General features: G+C 35.7%; 1 protein-coding gene across 1 annotated transcript in view; it reads left to right on the top strand.

The window, feature by feature from the left end:
- The first annotated feature begins 12,130 nt into the window (after positions 1 to 12,130).
- The window catches only part of mgat4c (mgat4 family member C), a 121,399-nt gene continuing 108,396 nt past the window's right edge, over positions 12,131 to 25,133 (top strand). Inside the window, exon 1 of the mRNA XM_016483167.1 lies at positions 12,131 to 12,503. The gene's annotated coding sequence lies outside the window, so the exon portion shown is untranslated. The remainder of the gene's footprint in view (positions 12,504 to 25,133) is intronic.

Raw genomic sequence — 25,133 nt, 5'->3', positions numbered from 1 at the left:
GTACTCTATTGCTGCTATTGAACTATCCTGTACAACCTGTTTGCACATTCTTCTCTTGTACATTCCTTGCCATCTGGTAAGCGCTTCCGCGGCCTGATGGCAAAAACCGAGACTTAGGAGGAGCTTCTTCCCCCAGGCCATCAGGCTCCTAAACTCAAACTCAGTCTCTTAACACCAACATGACTTCACTTAATTATCAGTAAGACACTTAATATACTGACATTGCCACTTGCACACAGCAATTTATGTAATAATTTATTTATTTACGTTTTTACCTCTATTGCTGCTATGTAACTACCCTGTACAACCTGTTTGCACATTCTTCTCTTGTATATTCCTGCTCATCTTAATATTTATTAAGTCTACAGTATACTGTCCTGCACATTTTATTTTATTCTTATTTATTTATTTTTTTAATCTTTTTCCATACCTATATTTATATATATTTTTCTTGTGTTTGCATTCTTTAATAATTGCACTGTCCATGGAGCGGACCTGACTTACATTTCACTGCTGGTCATACATTCTGTATATAACCATGTATGTGACAAATAAAAATCTTGAATCTTGAATCTTGAATCTTGAATTTCTTTGAAATGCCTTTGCTATTTCACTCAATTTACCTCTGAAATGTGGTTTTCCATTGATGGAGACATACTGTTAAATGAATCTGGAGGAAATGGCCTTAAGCCTTATTGCAATGAGGAGAGAGAAGTAATTACTGCACGAAGCCAGTGTAAAATAGGTGTCTCACACCAAGCACTTTCACAAACACACATTTTATTCACAAAAACACAGTGTCATGTCAATGTTCATACTGCAAGCTGCTGTGAAAACTTAAACCCTAAATGCTGCCTTATGGGCAATTCTGCAACTATAGGCTACCACTGGCTGGAATGTCCAGCCTTAAGTAGGTCTGGGTATTGATATTGATTTTCCAATTAATTGAGATCTTCATCTGATCAATCCCCATACTGATTCCTAATGTACAAGATTGATCTTTTACTCCATGCCTATTGAAAACATATTTACAGTAAATTTCCATACTGTAGATGTCACTGCATTCTGTTGAATTAACTCACTAACTGCATAGTTTAGGCCCTGTCGTGATTATTTGTTCGTTTGCTTATTATTATTATTTTAGCAGTGTACTGTTAAAAAGTTTTCCTTGTGTTTTCTGCCTTTTCAGGATCAGCACTCCACTAAATCTTCAGTACCATGGTGAAAGATATCATATTTTCATGAGTTGTGAATGTGAATTTGCAGTTTGCATTAAGTGTGATGTAATAAAAACCCTGTGCACCAGCTATAAGCAATAACAATCCAACCTCTGTAGTACAATTCACAGACAAATGACTCTTATGAGGTGGTGGAAATTTAATTTAGCCTTTTACCTCAAACAAATTACTTTTGCCAGACTTTTAAGTAGTTTAATTTGAATCAGTCTGAAACATTTTTTTAATAATTTACTGTATTAAATCACCTTTATTTTTATAGCGTGTAATACAATACAAATTGTTTCAAAGCAGCTTCACAGTAGTAAACAAGAAAACAGTAGAATCAGTTATGGAATCTCAATTATAGAGACAATATAAATTCTGCTGTAAAGCAGCTCTAAAAGACAACGGTGTCATTATCTAGCTCAAATCAGTTAAGTGTTGGTTCCGTTCAGTTCAATAACAGTGTAAAGATCATCAGTTTTTAATCAAGTTCAATTGTTATTGAGCTCGAGTCAGTTCAATGTTAATTCAAAGAAATAATATATACATTCTTTATGTAAAACAAATGCACATTATAACTGAAATGTACCCCAGTGCATCTGAAACAAATCAGAAAGTGTGTTTACTTAAAGATAGTTCTATGCAGAACAGTTTTGTCTGTAGTAGCAAATGTGATTAGTGGGGGATGAAACCTCAAAACTATTTTAAACCAAAAGTGTTTTTATATTGGCATAAAAGGATGCCAATAAACATGGCATTGAAAGTCTGCTTAAAACTTCAATTCAAAAGGTCACAGGTTTTATTAAAAACTCTGCATCTATGTTTGTTGACATTTAGATAAGCCTCCTTTAGAAAAGCTTCTAATCTGATGATAGTTGATATGCAATGGTGACTGAAGGTCTAACTAACTCAACTAATGTTCATGCATTGCTTTTTCTAGGGTCTGAAGTTGAGCTGACAACATATCTTTTATGACCAGATCTTGACCACAGTTTTCAATAGCAAATAAGGGATATGTGTTGTTAATGATCTTTTTTTTCATGATATCAGTGCTGAGAGCTGAGCTGAGAGACTTGAACAACAATGACATTAGAACTCCTAAAGGCATAGTGATATGCAAATCAGTGGCCAATGACGCAAATAGAACATAAACCTACCAATGCCATTGTTTTGAACCCCAATCTATGCAAGTAGTGAACTAAGTAAATGTTTTCTGCATTCTTCAGGCTAAACCCCCAGGCAAGATTTATATAAAGCAAGGCTCATAAGTAAGGCAGCAAAGATGGTGAGACAGCAGCAAGGACATCTTCTAACACTGAATATTACCAAAACTGTTGCTGTTAATGCTGCTATTCTTACTTTTCTCCAACAAACTTGAATCTGTTCACAGCACCTTTCTGTTTAGAAAATGTATGAGTAAATATACTAACTTGAGGATTGTAGAAGATAGGCCTACCACCCTCAAGTAAAACAGACCCCTTTACTTTACAAGCTCATCACAGCAGTGACGAAGAGAGAGAGAGAGAAACACTCTGAGTGGGTAAATGAACATCTAGATTGCTCCTATAGAGTGTTTCATGTGGCTGCCTTCCATAGCTAATGCTTACTTGACCGCCACAAGCATAGCACAGTGCTATACCACATTCATCATGTTGACATTTCATGCCAAGTTACGCTATAAAATGCTGGCCATACTTAATCTGTTCGTATATAATAATTTAACAATGGTGGTTAATGTTGGAGCAGTGGTTCATTGGGTAGTGCATGTGCTCATGGGAATGCAGGTTTGAATCAGGACTGCATAATGTCCTGAGATCATGAAGTTAAAAATCCACTGAAGAAAATAAAAATAAATGGTCTTATAACGTCTTACCCTGTCATCAACCCAGTGAGGGTAAGATGATGTAAAATGACCCCCATCCCAATAATTAATCTGAACTCTAAAATATGTGAGATTTATTCCATCTGAACCAACATTTTCTGGTTATTTATTTATTTATTTTTTGTCATTGTATAACGGTGATCTGTAAATTTTATTTTATGTTTGATGAGTTTTTATGTCTGTTAATTTGTAGACAGTAATAATTTTGATATGTACTTTATTTATTTATTATATTGTTACTGGTATTTTATTATTTAGATTTATAATTATCATATATCATAGAGTTATTGTTTAATATTTCTATGAGATGCACATTTTAATCATCTTTATTTTTTATCATAAACCTTTGGAATCTTTCATTCTGAATTCTTAGTCTGTTGCTATTGTGACAACACCATCCAATAAAAACACGTTTATATGCAATTCATTGAATTATATGTAATTCGATGTGTCTCTTTGATTGGGATTCGTCTGACATTATTCAAATCATAATAATTCAAACATAAATTCCTTACTAAGTCATCAAAATGCATGAATTTATTTAAAATATTTGATTTAGTATTTTACATTAATAACACTTTTTTTTTTTTACAAAAACAAATAAATTAATCCCATTAAAGATTATTATAAGTGCATTTTGCATATTCTCCAAACATCGCATATGACAGCTGGGATTTGTTTATCCCAAGTGACCTGTAGGTTATCATGAATAATGAAGATATCTGAAATGTCTAATATTAACTCTAGAAAATATAATCATTATTAATTATTAACTAAATAAAAAAAGTAAATGCAGTAAATGCTCCCCCATCTCCCCAACATTACTTTGCATATTAAAATGGGACCTATTTAGTAGTCCATTGCAGCAACAATGTCAAATGATACCCCCTAATTTCTGTGAAACCGAGAATATTTTGTCTTCATGAAAAATACAAAAATGTGACACAACTATTCAATCAGGCTTTGAACACTATACACAGTCTTTGTGTGGGTCATGTCTCACAAAGCTCTCAAAGCTGTTCATAGCTGATAGAGGGATTTTAATTGCTTTCTGTGTGTTTAATTAGGTCTGTTTGTTTGGAGTCAGCTTTGAAAAGACGAAACAAAAGATAGTGCTGGAATTCATCAGAAAGAAATGCAGTTTTTCATGTTTGGGGGGGAAATGGGTAGTGGCTTTGGAATAACATGAAGGAAATTTCTATCAGACTTTCTGTCTATCGCCATCAACCATTCAAGGGCAAAATTCCCATCGTCAGAGAACACGGGGGCCGCCAGAGCTGCTGTGTTGTCTTGCTACCTAACTCTGCATGGAAGAAAACATTAGAGTTCAAAGTCAGCTATCATCCTGGGTGAGTCCCATCCATCATGCAAGAGCACATGTGACGTCCACTTTACTCCATTTCCTCTTGACTGAGCTCTGTGCACTGGTTTTTATTAGATCAAGATCATGTTAGAGCAGTGGTTCTCAAATGATTTTTTTCTTTAGGTCCCAGATTTTGTATCAAATTGCGACAACATAGTACCAACATTTACTTAGCATTCACAAGAACACAAAATTAAAATCTAAATCAGACGCTGAAATGTACTTCCATGAACAGAATAGGCCCAATAATATGATAAATTATTATCATTTTGGCCATTATTAATGCATAAACAACAGCAGAAGTGTGATTTTTACCAGCCTAGCACACAGGACAAACACTGCATTAGTATTAGCCATATTACCAAGTGACAGATGAATTTGAAGTCAACAATGAAAGATATCAGAAGTTGGTGAGCCTATTTTGGTATCTTCACAGTTGCTTTTTTTTTTACATTTAGTTTTGTTTTTCACCTCAGAACAGATTCTAGTTGAGTACCACATTGATACAGCAGTGAAAGTCTTTCACAGGATTTATTTCATTTAATGTCAGTTCATAGCATCAACATAGACAGAAATAGATGCATGATAGGGCTATGCATACTAGTAAGGAATTAGGAATGTGTAACGAAAGAGATGGTTTAAATCCTATAACAAAGAACAACAATCTTGAATGAGATCTGAAAAATCAGCTTAATAATATCCCATTCTGTTGGCTATAGGAGAAAAGGACATAAATGTGAATCACAGACAAATACACCCAGTTTCCCATGTCTGTTTGCCTCCTCACTGTCCCTTTTAGCAGGCCACATACACAGCAGAACACTGTCTCTTCCTTTTAACTTCAAAACATCTTACTTCAAAAAGAGAAAGAGTGAAAGGAAAAATATGCCATTTCAGGTTATTTCTGTAAAGATGCTGATACACATCTCTTTTCTGAGAGAGATCCCCCGCCCCCCCCCGCGAACGGACCGCGGGGACAGACCCACCCAACCACCCCCATTTTTATTTCCGAATGAATAAGTGTTTTTGGATGAACTGGTTGAATGAATGATTCAGTGACTCATTTGTTTTTTTCCTGTATGAATAATTGTTTTTAAATGAATCTGTTGAATGAAAGATAAAATAATTCACTCATAAAGTCACTCTTCTTATGTAACTTGCAAGTCAAATTTCCACCAAACACAGCAGAATGATAAAAACTGTTCTAGAACAAATAATACTGTTAAATTCACAATGACAACATTTGTTATTACAACGAAAAATAGTGATATGCGAGTAAAATTCAGAGTACTGATTTCAGCATGCCAATCAATTAGATAAAATTGCAAAGGGTTTCTCCAAGAGAGTAGAAACTTGATGACAACAGGGATTTCTGGCAATTAAGACAATTAGTTCATTTGATTTACATTGCTGCAGAGTGTGGATTACTGCAGTGCACAGATGGGCTTGCTGAATTGGCTTGGGCAATGTGGAGTTGAGTCAAGGAACTCAGACAAACAAATATCTGGCATGAAATCCTGTCCCTGTTGGCAGGAGAGATAAAGTGAGACAAAATAATTTTGATAGTTAGCTTGTTGTTATAAGTGAGAATGTTATGTGAGTTCACTTCAAAATGAATAAAGCAGCAGTCTATCCCATTAGAGACAAATGTGCAAGCAGCAAGATAAGTGTTTGGCTTATTTATTAAGCACTGTTGTCGTCAAACCCTATTTACAGATGTTTCACCTTCATCATATTCACCATATAGAATCTCTCAAAAATCTCACCATATAGCATCCCTGTTTAATTAATGCTAGAGAAAAAAACTCTATAAAATTGCGCCTACTTGGCACTTAGCATGCGTTTGAACTCGGGGGTTGGGAGTGATATACAGTGGGTACGGAAAGTATTCAGACCCCCTTCAATTTTTCACTCTTTGTTATATTGCAGCCATTTGCTAAAATCATTTAAGTTAATTTTTTTTCCTCATTAATGTACACACAGCACCCCATATTGACAAAGAGTGAAAAATTGAAGGGGGTCTGAATACTTTCCGTACCCACTGTATATATAATGACAAGCAAATGACGGTTCCAAGTCTTTCCACCACAATTCAATGCAAATGCATTCAGAGAGCATATCAACCTCAAAGGACAATCGTAAACACTTTAAGAGCGTATCGATCTCCCCCTGTCACTGGATTTAATAGGCTTTGTGTTTCTGACCAAATCCTGAAAATTTCTACCTTCGTCTTCAAGCCCGCCGAGAGCAGGGTTAAATAAACCCGAATCGATGTGACCTAGCACACTCAAATTTTTTTTTACCTAGATAACGATGATGATTCTGTGAACTCTGTGAACTCTCAAGTAGAAGTGATTCGCAGTAAAAACTATAACCTCTTTAAAGCAGTTAAGTGCCTATAAATGTACTGCGGTTGTTCACACGCTAAAACATCCAATAAGGCTGTGTTACAACTCCCCCAATTAAATTCAGCATGAGATCTGTTTCACACTCTGTGACATTTTTAAAGAACACACACTGACAGAAAATAACGTCAGTAAGGTGTCTTGATTGCTGTATAACTGTGATTAGAAAACAAGGTTTTCCTTGTAAAGTTGGTAAAAACACTCTCTCTCACTCCCTAAAAGGTGTATTTTCACTGCATTACTAATTTAAAGCCTCACAGCTGCCCTGACTAGGTGAAAATGAAGATCTGCATCACCTATCTTCTTGTCAAATGAACAACCCCATTTGTCAGGAAATAATGTATTACTGTATGCGCAACCCAAGCTCGTTGGAAAAACATGCATCTGCCAAAATGTTTGCAAACTCCAAAACCATGCTGTTACATACAGCTCGCTGCAGTTTTCTGAAACCATTTCACGCAAATTATGATTACAGGTAGATTATCAAGTCATGAAGATTAAATTCTGTGTGGTTCCTTGCACAGTACTGTTATTTCCCTTTCACACTTTTACCATATTGCATGATTTGTAAAGTAATACATTTTAAAATTTGCATCACATATCCGTCTTCATATGTATGACTTTTCCAGTGTAAACTTGTTAGGTAGCTCACCTGGTACAGCATTGCACTAATGATGCAGAGTCCTGTAAAACACATACGTGCTAAAAAAAAGTGCTCAAATCCATGTAAAAACAAGGTAAAATGGCGTGGTTGCTAGAGAAAATTAATTTTGATCTCATTATTGGTTAATTTCAGGGGAAATATTTAGTGTAGGTTTTATGTTATTTTAAAATGCGAAAAGCATGAACTTTTTAGTGCCACTCATCGGGCATTTACTGAACTACCATGATATGTGCATGAACCAACGTAATAAAATATTGGCATGGTAGTGTAATTTAATTTTGAAATGGCCATGAAATGTGCAAAAAGCAACATCAAATGATTTTTGCAAAAATGTCATCATATTTTTCATGAGGCTGGGTTGCACATACCTGTGTGCTCATCAAATGTGTAAATTAAACAGATTATTGGAGTTTGCTTTACAAGAAAATACCATTTCAGTTTTTTTTTGCAGTTTTATGTTTAATTATTATGTTTTAATATGTTACTTGCCCTTTCTTTGCAATTATTTGTGATTTTTAGCAGCAATTTCTGAATGAAAAATGTTTTAAAATACACCAATTTTATTCAGTGTAATTATGGTGCACATTGTAACATGATATTTCCTCTATCCAGCTGTGCTTCTGTGCACAGCTATGGCTGTGAGTAATCAATACGAGCTGCATATCTCAAATAAAACAGCCCTCTAGTGGGATACGCTCACCACTGTAGATTTTACGCTCTTAGAGATTTATAATGTATTCATTAGCTTTCTAAATATGCTGGGAAATCCTGCCCAGACAGGCGTATACACACACACATACCCTTGGGACCATGAGCACATTGGGTTTGTTGTCAGGGAATGTTGTGGAGCATCAATGACACTCCTAGATGAAGTACAGTCGAGTGGTAAAACCTCTTGGATGGTCCTGTTATAGCACATATTCACACTCTTTTCAATGGTTTCCCTCTGGGATCAATTCTTTCTGGTTGTTTGACTCTGTCAAGGTTGCCAGTGATGTGTTGAAAGGGCAACACATAAACTATGAGCTCATCAGAAAATAAAGCAGTGTCATCCTTCAGGAAGTGCACATATTTTTAGCTGTATTACAGGACAAATTGAATAAATTTTACACTGACACTTTACTATAGAGTGATTTGTTATGGACAGATAGCCACACATTATGTAAGACAAATAGAATGTAAACATCACTCATGTTAACATGAGTTGTCATAGATGATAAAGTATATATAATATACTTATTATAATATCAGCTTTTACTTATTATAATATCAGTATCCCTGTTATGGTCTTAAGGAACATTTCCAAAGCAGTTTTGCACAGGTCTGGTTGTGTTTGTTTTAACAGCAGCATGGTTATTGGATGCCAAAGAATTTGTCCTTTGCCTTCCACTCACTCTGCAATTTGTAAGCATTGCACAAATAGGCCAATTATCTTCATACCCATGATTCCATCACAACCTTTGATCCCAACCTTGCCGACATCCATTCCCCGCTGTGGGTGATGCTCACAAAAATACAGGGTGGAAAGGGAGCAGGACATCCTGCACTGTGGTCACAGTCATTAAAAATTCGTCTTCATCAACATTGAAACTAATTTGGAGTGCATGGAGTAAATGAAGGAAATGATCTGCACAAGCAGATGATGGATGTGCTTTTCCAAACTAAACTTCAGTTCAACCATTTTAGTATTTGGTTTACATAATTGGAAAGCAAATAGCAAATTCAGTAGAATGACAATGGAAAAGACAATATCCAGACAGTGGTTACAGATCATTAAGTATTTAGATTGAAATAGCAAAACTGAACAAAACATACCTGTGTCAAAAATAAAACAATTAAAATAGTGATCAAAACCACCCTACTAATAGCACATTGTTCTCAAGCAGAAAAAGAAAATGTTATAAAAATAAATGAACAAACTTTCTTCTCTACTTAAAACCCCACTGGGTTTAATCTGAATTGGGTTTATATACTCATGGGACAAAGATACTTTGAACATAGACTTGTGGGAGAATACATGCCATTTTTTAATTCCCTGACTGTTCTTAAGCAAGTAGAGGTTCAAACTGATTTTTTTCTGTAGATTTCTGGACAAATATAAACCAAATCAAGACAACATCAAACAAGCAAACAGCTACGTTTTGCTAAAAAACTATTGGACAGGGCACGTGGAATTGGAAAGTGGCTTTGAAGCTGATAAAAGATTGTCATAGAAAGACTGTTTATTTTCATGAACTGATAAAAGGTGCCTAAAACGAGAGAAATTATTTAGGGCAAAGCATACTTTCCATATTAAAATGACTAAGGTTGTTTCTGAATTCCTCTACTTTCAGATTATGTCTTTGAATTTGAACTTGTTCACTGTTGAAGTATGTTCTTTAGTTGTGTAGTATGAAAGCAATTTACTCTGATGTTGTTAAATAAGTACAATTTAGCAAAAAGGGACAAATTTTCTGCTCGGCTCATAGTTTTCCGGCATTTAAAAAATAAAATAAAATAAAATTTGAATCTGACCGCTTCTCTGCATCTGTGGCCTTATGGGAAAGCAGTGGTTGCACACTTCAGAATTCCAAGAGATGCTATGTGTCAACCAGGTATTGTTTGTCTGTTTCATAAATACTGCATATCCTATTCGTTTGGTGTTATCTTTTTGCATATTATATAGGAAGGAAATGAACATCTTTTGAGCAAAATTGACCTTTGACCTCTGTATCTTTTAGAGGACAGGCTATTTTTGTCTGATTAGCTCATTAGTTTAAACTCATTAGTTCTATGGCGGTTGAATCATGCACACATGCAGTACATTCTTCATAGTCGACTGTGTCCTTGATGTGCCCAGACTGTAGAGACATTCAGTTCAGCTGAAGTTTTAGGTTTGAGGGAGCATGATTAAGATTCCTCATTCAGAGAGATTTTTGATTCACACTGATGACAATGTGATAGCCTGTGGAAATTAATAGCTCGGGCCAAGAATAAAACTGATCTGTTGATTAGATATTTTGGTGGATGCATTCCAAATGAGGCTGTAAGGGGAAAAAAAGACAGGACTTTGCAAGGGTGGCCAGTACATTTTGTGATTCACCTGTTGAGATGCAATAGTCCCGAGGCAGAGGGTGAGACAGGGAGTACATTGAAACTCAATCTGTGTAATCAAATTAGTTTTCAGTTTCTTTATATTATTCCTATTATGATTTCAGAGCATGACAATGTTTATTATATTACAGAGAAGGTTATCAAGCACTGAGATCTTATAATGCATTATCACAGTGAGGTCATTATGCAAATGAATTGTCACAATGTACTGTAATATTTTAAAATGCTATGAGTTGACAAAAACCCAGTTGTACTAAATAAAACCATTTCATTTCCTATTTGTTTACGGCATTGCATTAATGAGATTAATGATTAGATGCACAGTAGTCTAGTGTAGCCAGATCTCTGACTAGACTGCAAAGGTCTGGTCCATATTCTGGCCATGAACCGCCCACGCAGACAGGAAAAGTGGTTTGTATTGTTCATGGATGATACTTAAGGGCGAGATTGTCTGAGATATGTTATACTACAGTAGTGTGGAAAAACTAATTTAAATAATAGCTTCAACAGCTTCAAACATTTCTTTCAAAAAGATTTAATGTCACTAACCTTGCAAACTTTGGCAAATGCAATGATAATTTTATTCTGTGCTTGCTGTGTTAAATGAATAGTTCACCAGAAATTAAATTTTGCTGAAATTTTTTTTCACCCTCAGGCCTTAGATGTAAATGAGCTTGCCTTTTCATCAGAACAGATTTGGAGAAATTGAGCATTTCATCACTTGCTCACCAATGGATCATCTGCAGTGAATGGGTGCTGTCAGAATGAAAGTCCCAACAGCTAATAAAAACACCACATTATTCCACAAAGAAATTTACATGACTTCAGCCCATCAATTCAAGTCTCATGTAGCGAAAAGCTGCATATTTGTAATAAACAAATATATCATTATGATGTTTTTAACATTTGGCAGAAAACATGAAACTCAATTGAATTCCTTCAAGTCGGGAACCTTGGTGTCATTTTGGAATGAGATCTTTATAGCCATTTAACTCATCTGAAAAATATAACAAAATTAGAAGCTTTATATCCAAACAAGACTGAGAAAAACGAATTCACGCAATCATCACCAGCAGGTGGACAACTGCAACGAACTCCTTTTAAAGCCTTCCCAGAAAGATCATTAGACATCTGCAGTTCACAAAATACTGCTGCCAGCCAGGATTCTGACCATAACCAAAAAAAGAAAGAAAGAAAAAGGCTGAAAAAAACCTTTAAGAAAAAAGAAAAAGAAAAATATAAATATGTAAACAAATACATATATGTAAAATACACCATAAATTAAAATATGCTATAGCCTACATATAAGTATGCATATATGTATGTGCCTAAAATACTTTGAATTACCGTTGTAGCCTTGCTTCACCTTTGTAATTAATAGCAAGCATGCTGTCATGTCACTGGCTGTGTCGATCTAACAGTTTGTTGTTTTCATCGTTTCGCCGTCTAGCAGGCTCATCACATTGGGTGACTGCTCTAGTCTGCCTCGGGTCGCACCACGATCGAGCATCTCGGCGGCTGCGCTCACATCCTCAGTCGGCATGAGAGGAAGGACACGGCTGCTGCGGAAAACCGACTGCGCCGCGATAATTACAACCAGATTTCTACCTATGTAGTCAACAGCACCAGGATCCGGGTTGTTTGTTTAAATTAACACGGGGCAGACAACGTGGCTGGAAAGGGAGTCTGCAAAGACGTCAGACTATCTAGTGAACTGCCTACATAGACAGCTTTTTTGGACATCACACCGCGTTCGTGCGCGCTCCGGGCAGCATTCATTTACTGTCGCTGTCCACACACACACATGTACAGTATGTGTGAACGTGCGGAGAAGTTGAAGATGCCACTCTGAATCATCTGGGCGCTTGGATCGACGGTAAGAGCACGTATTTATTATGGGGAAATTCAAATACCAACTTGATTTTGTTAAGGCGCATATAGGGACTCGCACCTGTGCATTCAGCCTCTTCCTATCAAAACAATCTTCCACATTCTCCGTCGTTTTGCACGGGTCTGTGTTGTGTTTCATGCCCAAAGCCTCAAAGTTGTCAGATGTGTTTTCCTCTGTTGACATCTGGGGCATTTTAAGAGAAATAATAGGTGACTCAAATGGCATAAAGTAAGGACAGATATAACCTACATGTGTCATATTGCCCTTAAGGCATTGAAAGCTTGGTATGGCTGTAATGGGTGAGATTTATTTAAAGAATGTGAACTTTATAGAACGTTGTGGCTTTGTATCCTGCTATTTATTTGAATTCTTGAGTAGTCTTAAATTCTGGACAGTCTTTTCTTCTTTGTAGAAACTGAATGTGGGGTCAAAGAAGCACTTGCTTCAGTCATGGATGTTTTAGAAGATTTCAGACAAACATCTGGCAGGGAATGATGTGCATGTGGCTTAACAGGGGCTTAACTTTCACGTGGGTTAGTTTAAGATCTGGCTGAATCAAAGTTAAAATGACTGTAATTTGGGAAGCTGGATCTTTAAGCAGTTTTAGAAGCATCCTGTAGTGTGACCAGGGTCAGAAATTATCCATGGCTTGGGAAAAAATGACACCAAAAGTCGCAAATGCCCTAAACATTTATAATATGGGGCAAAAGTATTTTATATATTTAATGATATCCTATTCTCTAGTTAAAGTTCGGTCTCAGAGTGACCTGTATAGTTGCCACAAAGGTAAAGAATGTAAATTTGATGAAAGATAAGAAAACTATATAAAAAATGTAATAATATAAAATAATATAAAATTAAATTATATAAAAATATTTAAAACAAACAATGAATAGATAATAATCTATTCTGACACTGGATGTGAAATGGCATAATTCAATTAAAGCTGATTTAAACAGATTTCTCAGCTCGTATTATACAGTGTTTATGACCATATTAATTAAGATTCTGCGTAGAATATATGTACTTTTCATAAGTTCATTTTTCACACTGCAAAACCATTTAAAATGAACTAGTAACAGCTATTTTAAACGGTGGCCAGTAACAGGATATAAGATGACTTTCTGTTACACACATGTACATTTTAACTTAAAATCTTGATGTTGAATAAAAATAAATATATGGAGACATCCAATTACAGTTTTGAAAGAGTATGAGCATTTTTAAACCATAAAACCTAGCTTTCACAGTATGTAGTTAATGCCCTGTCATAACCTCAGAGCAGCATCTGTAATACTTTGAGCCATTTGGACCAGTAGTTCCTCCCCTAGTGGGGTAAATCATTCATTGCAACAGATACAATCATACTGTGAAGGCTTTCTATATTTGATCAAATTCAAGAGATCTCATATCAGGTGTCAGGTATTAAAGGTAAATATTAAATTACACTACATGATGTAAGGTAAGTCGTTATTGTAACATTTTTAGTTGAATTTTGACCTTTATATCATAAAAAGCTGAAATGTTTATTAAGATGTTATGATTAGTTAGAAAACCACAGCACTGTGATAAATGGATATCATTATAGGAACAGATGGGGCTTGCGAGACATGTCTTCTACCATCTCCCTATTCTGTCCTCAGTACTTTTGACCTGTGGGCAGTATTACTGATTCAGACATAAAGCAGCACTCCATGCACTTTAGATTGGGAACCAGCGCCCATGTTTAATGCATCTCTACCCTCCTAGACTGTTGAATGTGGAGAAGTGTCTCAGAGAGAGAGAACATTTCTAATGAGAATAGTATTTTAGATGCAGTAAAGCCCTTTTGTGAGAGGAAAAGTCTCAGAGAGACTGAGATTAAATAAAAGAAGGGTTTACAGAGGGAGCGAATCCCTCCGTATATTTTATAGCTCAGTATAGCTCACTTTTGACTATCAAATCTACAAAGCCTTCATTAATAGTATATAGCAATGTTCTGTACCCAATTGTATCTTTTCATTTTTTTCAGATGGATAACATTTAGAAGTCAAATTAGAGAGGATGACATTATTAGCAAATGATTTTGAATGTGTAACTGACAGTCTATTTTGTCCAGCATTTGGAAAACTGGAAGTATTAGAGGTTGCAGGAACTTAGTTATATGCAAACTTAGTTATATCAGGATGCTTTTATATTGCTACTGCTGCTTATTTTTGCTAAGAGGAAAAGTTGCAGATTCCAAAAATTGTGTATGATTACCTTATAGCAAAGTTCAACACTAATTGTACCGTTGGGACTCCTGAGGGAGTTTTAATAAACTGCTTTTCACACAGTAAGGGGGACCCACAGCAGCACTTGGCATTAGTGTTTCTCCAAAGGCTTAAGCTGCAACATCCCGCTTATCAACTCATGAGTGTCTTTTCATGAGCGAGTGAGCCAAGTCAGATATAAGGAGCGTGGGTCGGCATTATTCAACAGACAATTACACGCATTCTGAAAGCTAGAATCCCAACATCCAGCCGGGATCCTGCTGAGGTAAATGGTAATTAGCTGTCTTATTTAATTCCACTATGGATGTGCTCTGACATGAGGATGCCAGGCTTTGACTGTGGCAGAGGATTAAGGTGCCCGTGAATAAGTGTAGCATGTGGGAAAGGTGTGTCAACGTTGTCTCATCCCGCTCTCGTGTGTATCCACAGTTTCCATCGCTGTTCTAGCGCTGACCTCTGATTGGGCACTTCAGTGCCAAGAACGCTCACCCTGAACAGCTGTTATCCTGCGAATAAAGGTGCGGTCACACTGGCTTTAAGCATGCTAAGTTTCCCTGCAACAATTAATGGCAACTGGTGTTTTTTAAGAAAATAAGAAAATAACTAATAATAATAATAATTCAAATGTGAAATATAGCAACAGGGTTAGATGCCATAAGATGCCATGCTTTAAGACTTCTGTTTTACATAATTCACAAATAATTATAACTATGTCATTTTTATTAACATTATTGTTATTAATATTGTGTGATTTAATAATAGGCATAATATTTGTAATAATATTTCTGATTAGTATTATTATAATAATAATAATCAACTTATATGACAAAATTTGAGAATATTGCATCCGATTGCATTTTTTCCTGCAGCAATGATCAGCAACAGGATTTGATGTTATGCTTCTGTTTTAAATAAATAATACATAACAAAAAACTGTAAGTATGCAATTATTGTTATCGTTGCTAGTGTTGTTATTATTATTAATTATATATTTTATGAATTATATAATATATAATATGTGATTAACAACAACAACAACAATAATAATAAATACATTTATATGACTACTACTACTAACAATAATTCATTATTTAAATGATGACTTAAGGGTGATTCAAAATGGGAAAATATAGCATCTGCTCCAATTTTGTACCATAATTATCAGCAACAGGATGTGATATAATTTTATAGGGTTTCTGTTTTAAATAAATAATATATCAGATAATAAATCAAATATTACTATAATATTTAAATTATACATTATAATATTATATAAATATTATAATGTAATTATTATCATTATTGTTATTAATATTTGTTATATAATATTTGTGATTGTTATTATTTTTATTCTACATTTATATTACTACTACTACTACTGCTAACTGTAATTCATAATTTATGTTATTGATAATTTCAAATGGGAAGATAAATCACCTATTCCACTTTTCCACAATGTTGCATGCCGTGCATCTTTATTTGTATTCTTTGTATTGAGCCAAGAGGCCAATGTTTTACATTTACAATGTTTTACACGTTTACATCCTCTCATGGTCAAGCTTTTTCTCTATACGAGTTCACCAAACTCAGCAAAATACCATACTCCACATGAGCTTGCATTTATGCTCTCCAGCATTTGCATGCGTATAAAAGAAAGAGAACAGAGCACAAAGTCCAGTGTGACAGCAACTTTACCCTTACAGACCACAAATGCTGGTTATTATTCAATGAGGCCTGTCTTAAACCTGGATGTGAACTGTTTTCTGTTTAAGATTGTGATTTAACAAGGTTAAGGTGTTGCTTGGGTGCACTGAGTTCAGTTGAAGGACTACTGATGTGATGCATGTGCAGGCGCTAATTGTGTCTGTCTTCCACTCTGTGAAAGGTGAAATTACTCTCAGGACAGGTGAATTTAATTTTCCTCGCATGGGGAGGAAGAAGCAGGGTTTTGGCTCAGTGGTTTTGATGAATGCAGGCCGAGAGAGGGTGAGGAACAAGCCGAGTCACTGAATAGTCATAAGAGGAGGAAAGTGGGAGGAATCTAGGCCATCTGTTAGAGTTAGCAAGTGATATTTTGTGGGCAACAAAATGACGTCGTTCAACCGCACAAACAGGCTTTGTTGTGATACTTGACGCCAAAGCCTGATTTGTTAGAGTCAGAGTAGGGCTGGACGATATGGCCAAAATTGATATCACGGTATGTTTCTTAATTTCGGTCGATATTCTGAAGGATCATGTGACACTGAAGACTGGAGTAATAATGCTGAAAATTCAGCTTTGATCACAGGGATAAATTACATTTTTAAATATATTCAAATAAAAATAAATGCAGGCTTGGTGAGCAGAAGAGAATTCTTCAAAAAAAATAATAACATTCAAAATCTTACTTTTCAAAAATTTTTGACTGGTAGTATAGACTGATTTTTCTTATAGATTGAAACAAATGTGCTTCAGCCAGGAAAAAGGGTATGAAAAGTGCTCCGAGTCGCTGCAGAAAACAAAAAAATGTAACAACAACAAAAACTGGCAATGTTGCTGTATACGGGCTTATTTAAAATGAAAACTCATTCTCTGCCAGCGGGAGGCGCTTTTAGAGTGATAAAACTAGCGGGTTCTCCAGTTAATGGCTGTAATCAAAGCAGCTCCTCTCATGAATGCTACTTTATCGGATCAAATGAAAATGCCATCGAAACTTGTCTGAAGACAGTCGGTTCCCTTCAGAGATACATTCATATAAAACACCCGCGCCGTGTTATGATTTTGAAACGTGCAGTGCTCATGTTTATTCAACGAAGTCAAACGCCACAAATAAATCAATGTATGGGAAACTGGTAATGCATATCGAAATATCGGAAATGTGTTTAAAAATCATATCACCGTTATTGAAAAAAATTATATCGCGATACATATTGATATTGAATTATTGTCCAGCCCTAAGTCAGAGAGGTGCTTTGGCTTTCTCTCTGCTTTAGATATTAAGACAAAGCTCATATTTAAGCAAAGTAACATGCCAAGTAACATTTTTTTTCTGTCTAAAAAATTCAAGCATAAAATCAGAAGCTTTATATGCTAACATTATAATGTATAACAGATGGATAACTATTGCTTTTGAATAAATAAGTCCTAATTTTAATAGATATGGGATATCTGGGAATCTGGGGATGGTTGCACCAGCCATGCATAAGTTAGCCTAGTTGTAGCTTCACCATTAAAGGGGCCATTGGATGCTACATGCACTTTTACAAGTTGTTTGAACTTAAATGTGTGTTGGCAGTGTGTGTACACAACCACCCTATAATGATAAAAATCCACCCAGTGTTTTTTCAGGGTTTTTTCGTTAAATGTTTTCCCCTTTCTCAAATCGAGCTGATCTCAGATGCCTGTCTGTGTGACCTCACACAGGCACAGACTGGACTGGCGTCTTACCTTAGACCCGCCCTGAGTGAGCTGTCATCAGTCCGCCATTGTTTCACCGCAGGAGCAGGTATAGACAAGAATGACTCCTAAGCGATTGAGGTCTTCTGTTGTTGGATGTAATAATGAACATAGCAGTCCTCATTTACTCCCGACATCTGAGCCGCTGAACTCGCAGTGGATTATTTGTTTCTGAAGGGAATGTGCCCCCGATCTGCATAAATGCGTCTATGTTCGCACGAATCATTCATGATCCTGCCTCATCTACAGAAGAAGTGAGTATAATGTTTTGTAATGAATCTTTGCAAATCGCCTTTCCTAATAATGTGCTAATTCGCAAGTTTCACGATGAAAGTAAACAGTCTCTCTGAGAGCGGCTCGGAAGAGAGGGGTGGGGTCAGCACAGCTCATTAACATTTAAAGGAAAATGCTACAAAAACAGCTTGATCTGAAAAGAGCTGTTTTTGACAGGGTAAAAAAGGTGTTTTTTACACTACCATTGAGAAATTTTAACCAAACTATGTTACAGACTTTTCATTAAGACCCTAAAGAATTATATCAACTTTTGGAAAATGGGCATCCTATGACCCCTTTAAACTTAGATCAGTAATACTGGTTGATAGACCGATTGGATTAAAAGTGACTGATTTCAATAATTTAGACAAACAGTATTTGATCATGTTAACATTTACACATGTTTACATTTCATGAGACAACACTGTGAATGAATAACTGACTTCTGTGATACCAATCTAAACAGTGCACTTTCTTCTCTAAATTAAAACAAATAGACTTCAGTTTCTCCATTATTTCTTTATTGCCCGGTTTAATTTTAGATACAGCTCCTGAATATTTATTATTTACATATTTAACAGCATCAATATTTAAACTGACTTTTCAACACTACTTTTGTTTGCAGATTTGAAGGCTGCTTATTGGATGAATAAAGGTAAACATCAAATTATGCATCTACATGTTACTGTTTTTATAGAGCTTATGACCTAATAAATAGGTCTTGCTGTAGGTACAAATGGTGCAGGCAAATTATGTATGTGGTTAGCTGCAAATTAACTAGCTGCTAAGAAAGCAGTATGGTATAGTGATGCTGTCTTTACAAGTGTTAATTTCTTTAGTTGTTTTGTTGTAGTCTGAAAAATCTGTTCTTTGTTATTATGTTATACATTGTTATTGCTTCTTGAGCATGGGTAATAATTAAAACCTTGATTATTTGTTAATCATAATGATCTTGTTTTCAGAGTTGAATGCCAACACAAGGGGCAATTATTAAATGATGGTAATGTTTATTTTATTAGTGTATGAGAATTAATCGTTTTGCACATTAAGGGCTCTTGATTAGATAAAATGAGATTATATGAGTTAGATTAGAAGTCAGATACTCTCGGCAGCAAAGTAAGACAATGGAGAAGTGAGGTGGGTGGTAGAATTTTAACTTGATTTTTGAAAGCACATGTTCACTGATAATAGATTATAATATTTTATGCGAGGCTCAGTTACAGAAATATGGCAGGAAAATTTTATTATTAAAAGTTTTATTTTTTATTAGCACTTTCATATGTGGTTTGTAGTATGTGCTGCAGAGGAAAAAGACTGCCAGTTGTTTGGTCAAGCACTGTAGTGTCGTGCTTTAGGTGACTCATTGTATCTGACTCATCAGTTTGACTTATTTTGTGCTGCTCATTTGAGTGACAAGACATGACGTCCCTCTGTTATTGGCTCGTTTGCTACAGCATAATAATATCAAATCAACAATCCTTGGTTGGCTGGTTATATGTATGCAACTGGTGGCATTGATATACTGTTTGTTGGAATTTTTTACTTTCAGTTTTGTTTAGTTTTTTTTACATATGGGTCAGGGGAAAAATATGCAATTTTGTTAACACTTTACAATAATATTTTCACAATAAATTTTTCTTTTCTTAAAGGAATAGTTCAACCAAAAATGAAAAAAAAAAAATGAAAATTTGTGAATGGGTGCCGTCAGAATTAGAGTCAAAATACCATTTATAATCCATAATAATGCTTTCTCTAGTGAAAAAGTCCATCCCCCGTTGTCCTCTCACATTCAAATCCACTGATATACTTGTTTAGAAGTATTTTCACTTGTAAATGGTACTTGAGAGGAGATGACTTTTTCACTGGAGAAAACATTACAGAAGTTAAATTTGAAAAAAACATTTGAAGTTAAAAGCATGATGGATGTGTTTATTACAAACACACAGCTTTTCACTTCACAAGATGTTAATTGACAGACTATCATGTGAATTTCTTGTGAATTATTGTGTTTTTATCAGCTGTTTGAACTCTAAGTCTGGTGGCACCCATTCACTGCAGAGGCTAAATCAATGCTACATTTCTCCAAATCTGTTCGGATGAAGAAACAAATTAATCTACATCTCAGATGTCTTGAGGGAGAATAAAGTGGCACACAAAATTTATATTATATATCTTGTTTTCATCTCAAACATGTCCAAAACTTACAATAAGCATTTCACTTTGTGTCACTCATGTATACTGCTTGTTACTGTCTGTTTATGTTGTTCCTGTTTCAAGATAATTTAGCTTTCAATACAGTCTGCGTCATGTGAAAGGCTTTTATTTGCATGATCAGGAAAAATGTATTCAGACTACAAAAGGTAGCCCATTACAGAGCACATTAATTCCATGCATTACTCCTTCCAGCCTTCAGGGGTTTTGGGTATTGGCACTCCCATGAAAGGAAGAGACGAGCATGCTCAGAAGAGCTCTCTCATTTCCAACTCTCCTGCATCCTAACATGTGTGCCTTTAGGTAACAGTCAGCAGAAGAGACACAACATATCCCCAAGATGGCCTTTCTTTTCCAGTAATACTTCTTATATTGTCAGTGTTAAATCAGTAGCCATATTATGTAGGCTAATGTAATAAAAATGCTAGTACCTCATTTGTCGCACATAGACATTTCATTACTATTTCACTGCTATTTCATTACCTTCACAAAAACAAGTTGATGCACACAGATCTGGAGCAGAGAGATGTTCCGAACGATGGGGACAGTGAAGATTGTAATGTCTGGTAATAGGCAGCCTGTCAGTTCGAAGCCGTCTTTTCAACTCAAAGGAAGCACGCAAAAGTTCTCCATGAAATATGCATCAATCGAAGTGAAAGAAAGAACAAAGGCAAAACTGTGTGTTTGTTGTGGTGGGTGGGTTATTGGAAATGGTTATTTATTGAAGAGCTAACTCTCTGGCAACAGCTGTTGAGATCGCAACGCTTCGGAAATAAACGCATAATCATCCGCACTGGTGGAACGACAGATAAGAGGCAGGATGCATGTTACTTGAAATGGCGGAGATCCTTGTGTCTCCTTCAAGGCAGATTTATTTAAATTTTTTATTTTATATATATATATATATATATATATTTTTTAATGCACATTTACAGAATGTATAGTTTACACCACCGTTTAAAAGTCTGGGGTCAGTTTAAAAAAAAAAGAAATTAATACCGTTATACAGAAATTATGCATTAAATTGATATAAAATTGACAGTAAAGAAATTCATAATTTTAACAAAATATTTATATTTCAAATAAATGACTTTTATGTTCTTTATCAATGAATTTTCTTTTCATTAAAGAACCCCAAAAAATAATGTTTCCACAAAAATATTAAGCAGCACAACTTTTTTTTTTAACATGATGATAATAAGAAATGTTTCTTGAGCATATTAGAATGATTTCTGAAAATTCAGCTTTACTATCAGAGGAATACATTTTAAATAGGAATTACATTTTAAAATATATTAAAATAGAAAAAAGTTATCTGAAACTGTAATTACAGTCTTTACTCTGTTTTGACCAAATAAATGCAGTCTTGGTGAGCATAAAAGAGATACTATTTTTCAATTTTACATATAGTAAGTAACATAGAGTATAGTATTGTGAAAAGACCAATTTTCTTTTGGAAAAAAACGCAATTCTAGATCGGGGTCAGCAACTTTTATAGGTATGTGTCCCACCAAGAGTGCATTTATACTCAAACTCAGTGCAAGTAAACTTCACACACACATACTGGTTATCTTCTTAATGTAGTTTAGTAGTCTCGTTTTTGCAAATCTTTAATATTTCTTGTTCAAATTGGCCCTTCATCTCAAAAAGGTTGCTGACCCCTGTTCTAGACACACATTTGCCAGTGCTTAAATGAATCCTGTGAATTATTGATAGCAATTAAGCGCTGGTGTTCAGAGCCCCATCAGGGTTAATTATAAAATCCACAGGGGCCAGATGAGCACTGTATCTTTAAGACCACATGATGTGCTATAAGAGGAAAGCCAGTGAAGAGCAGGGTTTACACACATGTCAGAAAGACAGAAAGAGTGCATATTAGAGAGAAAGACGGGGGAGAGAGACCGAGAGAAGAGTGTCTGCTCGCTTCAGCAGGCCATTGCCATTATGATGAATGTTTGCTGCGCTTTTTTGTGAGCCAATTATCTGCTCCCGTGTGAGTCATGGAGATCATTTAGGCAGGTGGGGAGCTCCACACACACACACACACACACTTACACACACTAATACAGGAGAGGAAATAGACTGTATGCATTCATGTTCCTGCATTCTGACCATTTTTCACATATTACCCTCACTCTTTTACTCCATCAGTCTTTTTGATACACAAACCACATCTCTTGGAAACACTTGTCTCTCTTGTTCTCTGTGATGGGAGGAATGTTATGGGTTTGCTGTGTGTTCACAGTTCCCCCTTCTCACTTTGTACAGCATATCTTCTATTCTCTTTCTCTGTACTCTTTGCTTAAAGGAACAGTACACCCAAAATTAAAATCGTTATAATTTATTCTCCCTATAATGTCATTTCAGACCTATATTCTGTTTTTCTGTTGGACACAAAAAGGAAATTTTGAAGAGTCAGCATGCAGTTATTTTCCATGTAACACAATTGCGACCACATCTGCCAAGTGGGAAAAAAAACCCTAAAGGTACCATAACTGACTTGCGCACTATATTCTGATTCTTCTGAAGATTTTCACTTACAGTTTTTCTCGATTGCTGACACACTATAACTGATTCATTTGGCCCAATTTTCCAAACCATTCATACAATTCTCGAAACAAAGACACGTTTCTCAAAACTTTTAACACATTTCACCTGTTTGCACACGCGTTCCAATTTGCTCAGAGTTTTCTGCAAAACTCTACACAAAAACGCCATAATTTTGCACAGGTTTATCAATGTTCTCATTCAGAAAACACAAACACACAATATAATTAACTCAAGCATCAAAAAACGAAGGGGATGAGGTCAAATTTCATTTGTTCCTGATGAAATACAAAGCACTGTAGTTGACCATGTTCTTCTGCATGGACTGACCATGAGGGAAGTTGGCCTACAGGCTCATCTACAAGGTTTCAATACTAATTACACATACAATATAATTACAGTACACAGTAGCAGTACTTCAGATGAGAGAACTTTCATTATTCTATGTACAGTAAATACTGTAGAACAAGTTGTACACCCTCAAACTAATTACTGTTGAATTGATTTGTAGCCAAGTAGTCCTTTCAAGTAGTCCTCTATTTTTGCAGAACTGAGTATGATATGAACAATAGCACAGCTGATTATGAGTTTTGGAAAATTAGTCCTGGTATTGGGAGACAAAGAGGAATTGGAGGGGAAAATAAAATTGAAAGGGGATGAGGTCAAATTTCATTTGTTCCTGATGAAATACAAAGCACTATAGTTGACCATGTTCTTCTGCATGGACTGACCATGAGGGAAGTTGGCCTACAGGCTCATCTACAAGGTTTCAATACTAATTACACATACAATATAATTACAGTACACAGTAGCAGTACTTCAGATGAGAGAACTTTCATTATTCTATGTACAGTAAATACAGTACCTCACGTACACCCTCAAACTCATTACTGTTGAACTGATTTGTAGCCAAGTAGTCCTTACATGTACTGTATTTGTGCACAACTGGGAGATGACTGTCTAGGGGAGGCCTAGATGGAATGACAGCCTTGGAGACTTGTCAATACATAGAAAAGTTGGTATGGATTGTACCTTACCAATTCGAGCCGGAGTCTGATGATGAATCGGTTGAACTGGCTGATCGACAAGAGACTGATTCGCAAGCACGACTGGAGCAGGACGTGTCAAGTGTTAACAAGTTTGTGGTAATTATAACATGTGATAAAACAAATTTACTCTCACAGCGTAGGATACAGCGTCTTCTCGACATGATGTTAACCACACGGACATTTTACTGTTTGTGGGCGGGCAAGTTGGCGACGTAGAACGTGTGCAGACATTATGCAAATGTGTTACTTCGTGATGTGGAGCCATAACAGAATAAGATTTGAATTCCTGATGACTCGTTTAGGCGATTGCGAGCCGACTCTTTTTTTTTGATAGACAATAACTTTATTTATCGTGCACTGTCGGCTTCACAACTTTGCAGATAGTTTATGTTCACATACAGGTACAAGACACACTGCATAAAAGGTAATATTCGAAAAGGCATAATAGGGGCACTTTAAAGTTTTTTGCTGAATTTTACTATATCTGCACCTAGGGCTGTGCAATTAATCGAAAAACGGTTTCGATTTCGATTTTGGCCTCCAACGATTATGAAAATACAATAATCGAGATAAAACGATTATTGCGCCCCATTCCTCCCCCTTTTCCCGTGCTGCGCTTTCGTTCCTATAAGTTTTTTGATAAAACCAGACTAGTTTGAAAAATTGTGTGTTAGCAATTGGAAAAAACTGTAAAAGCGTGAAAGAGAACTTGCGCTGCTCCTCAGGAAGATCTTAAAGTGACAGCGGGCTATTTTCCTGCTGCGCCTGTGTGCTCTGGTAGCCAATGTTGACATTTGAAATCACCAAAACAAACACGCCCCTACCCCAAAAGGGTCTCGCCCCTATTT

Source organism: Sinocyclocheilus anshuiensis, unplaced genomic scaffold (genome assembly GCF_001515605.1).
Source record: "Sinocyclocheilus anshuiensis isolate Anshui unplaced genomic scaffold, SAMN03320099.WGS_v1.1 scaffold481, whole genome shotgun sequence".
Classification (NCBI taxonomy): Eukaryota; Metazoa; Chordata; class Actinopteri; order Cypriniformes; family Cyprinidae; genus Sinocyclocheilus; species Sinocyclocheilus anshuiensis.
Note: the sequence above shows the minus strand (reverse complement) of the source record. Positions and strands in the feature narration are given on the sequence as shown.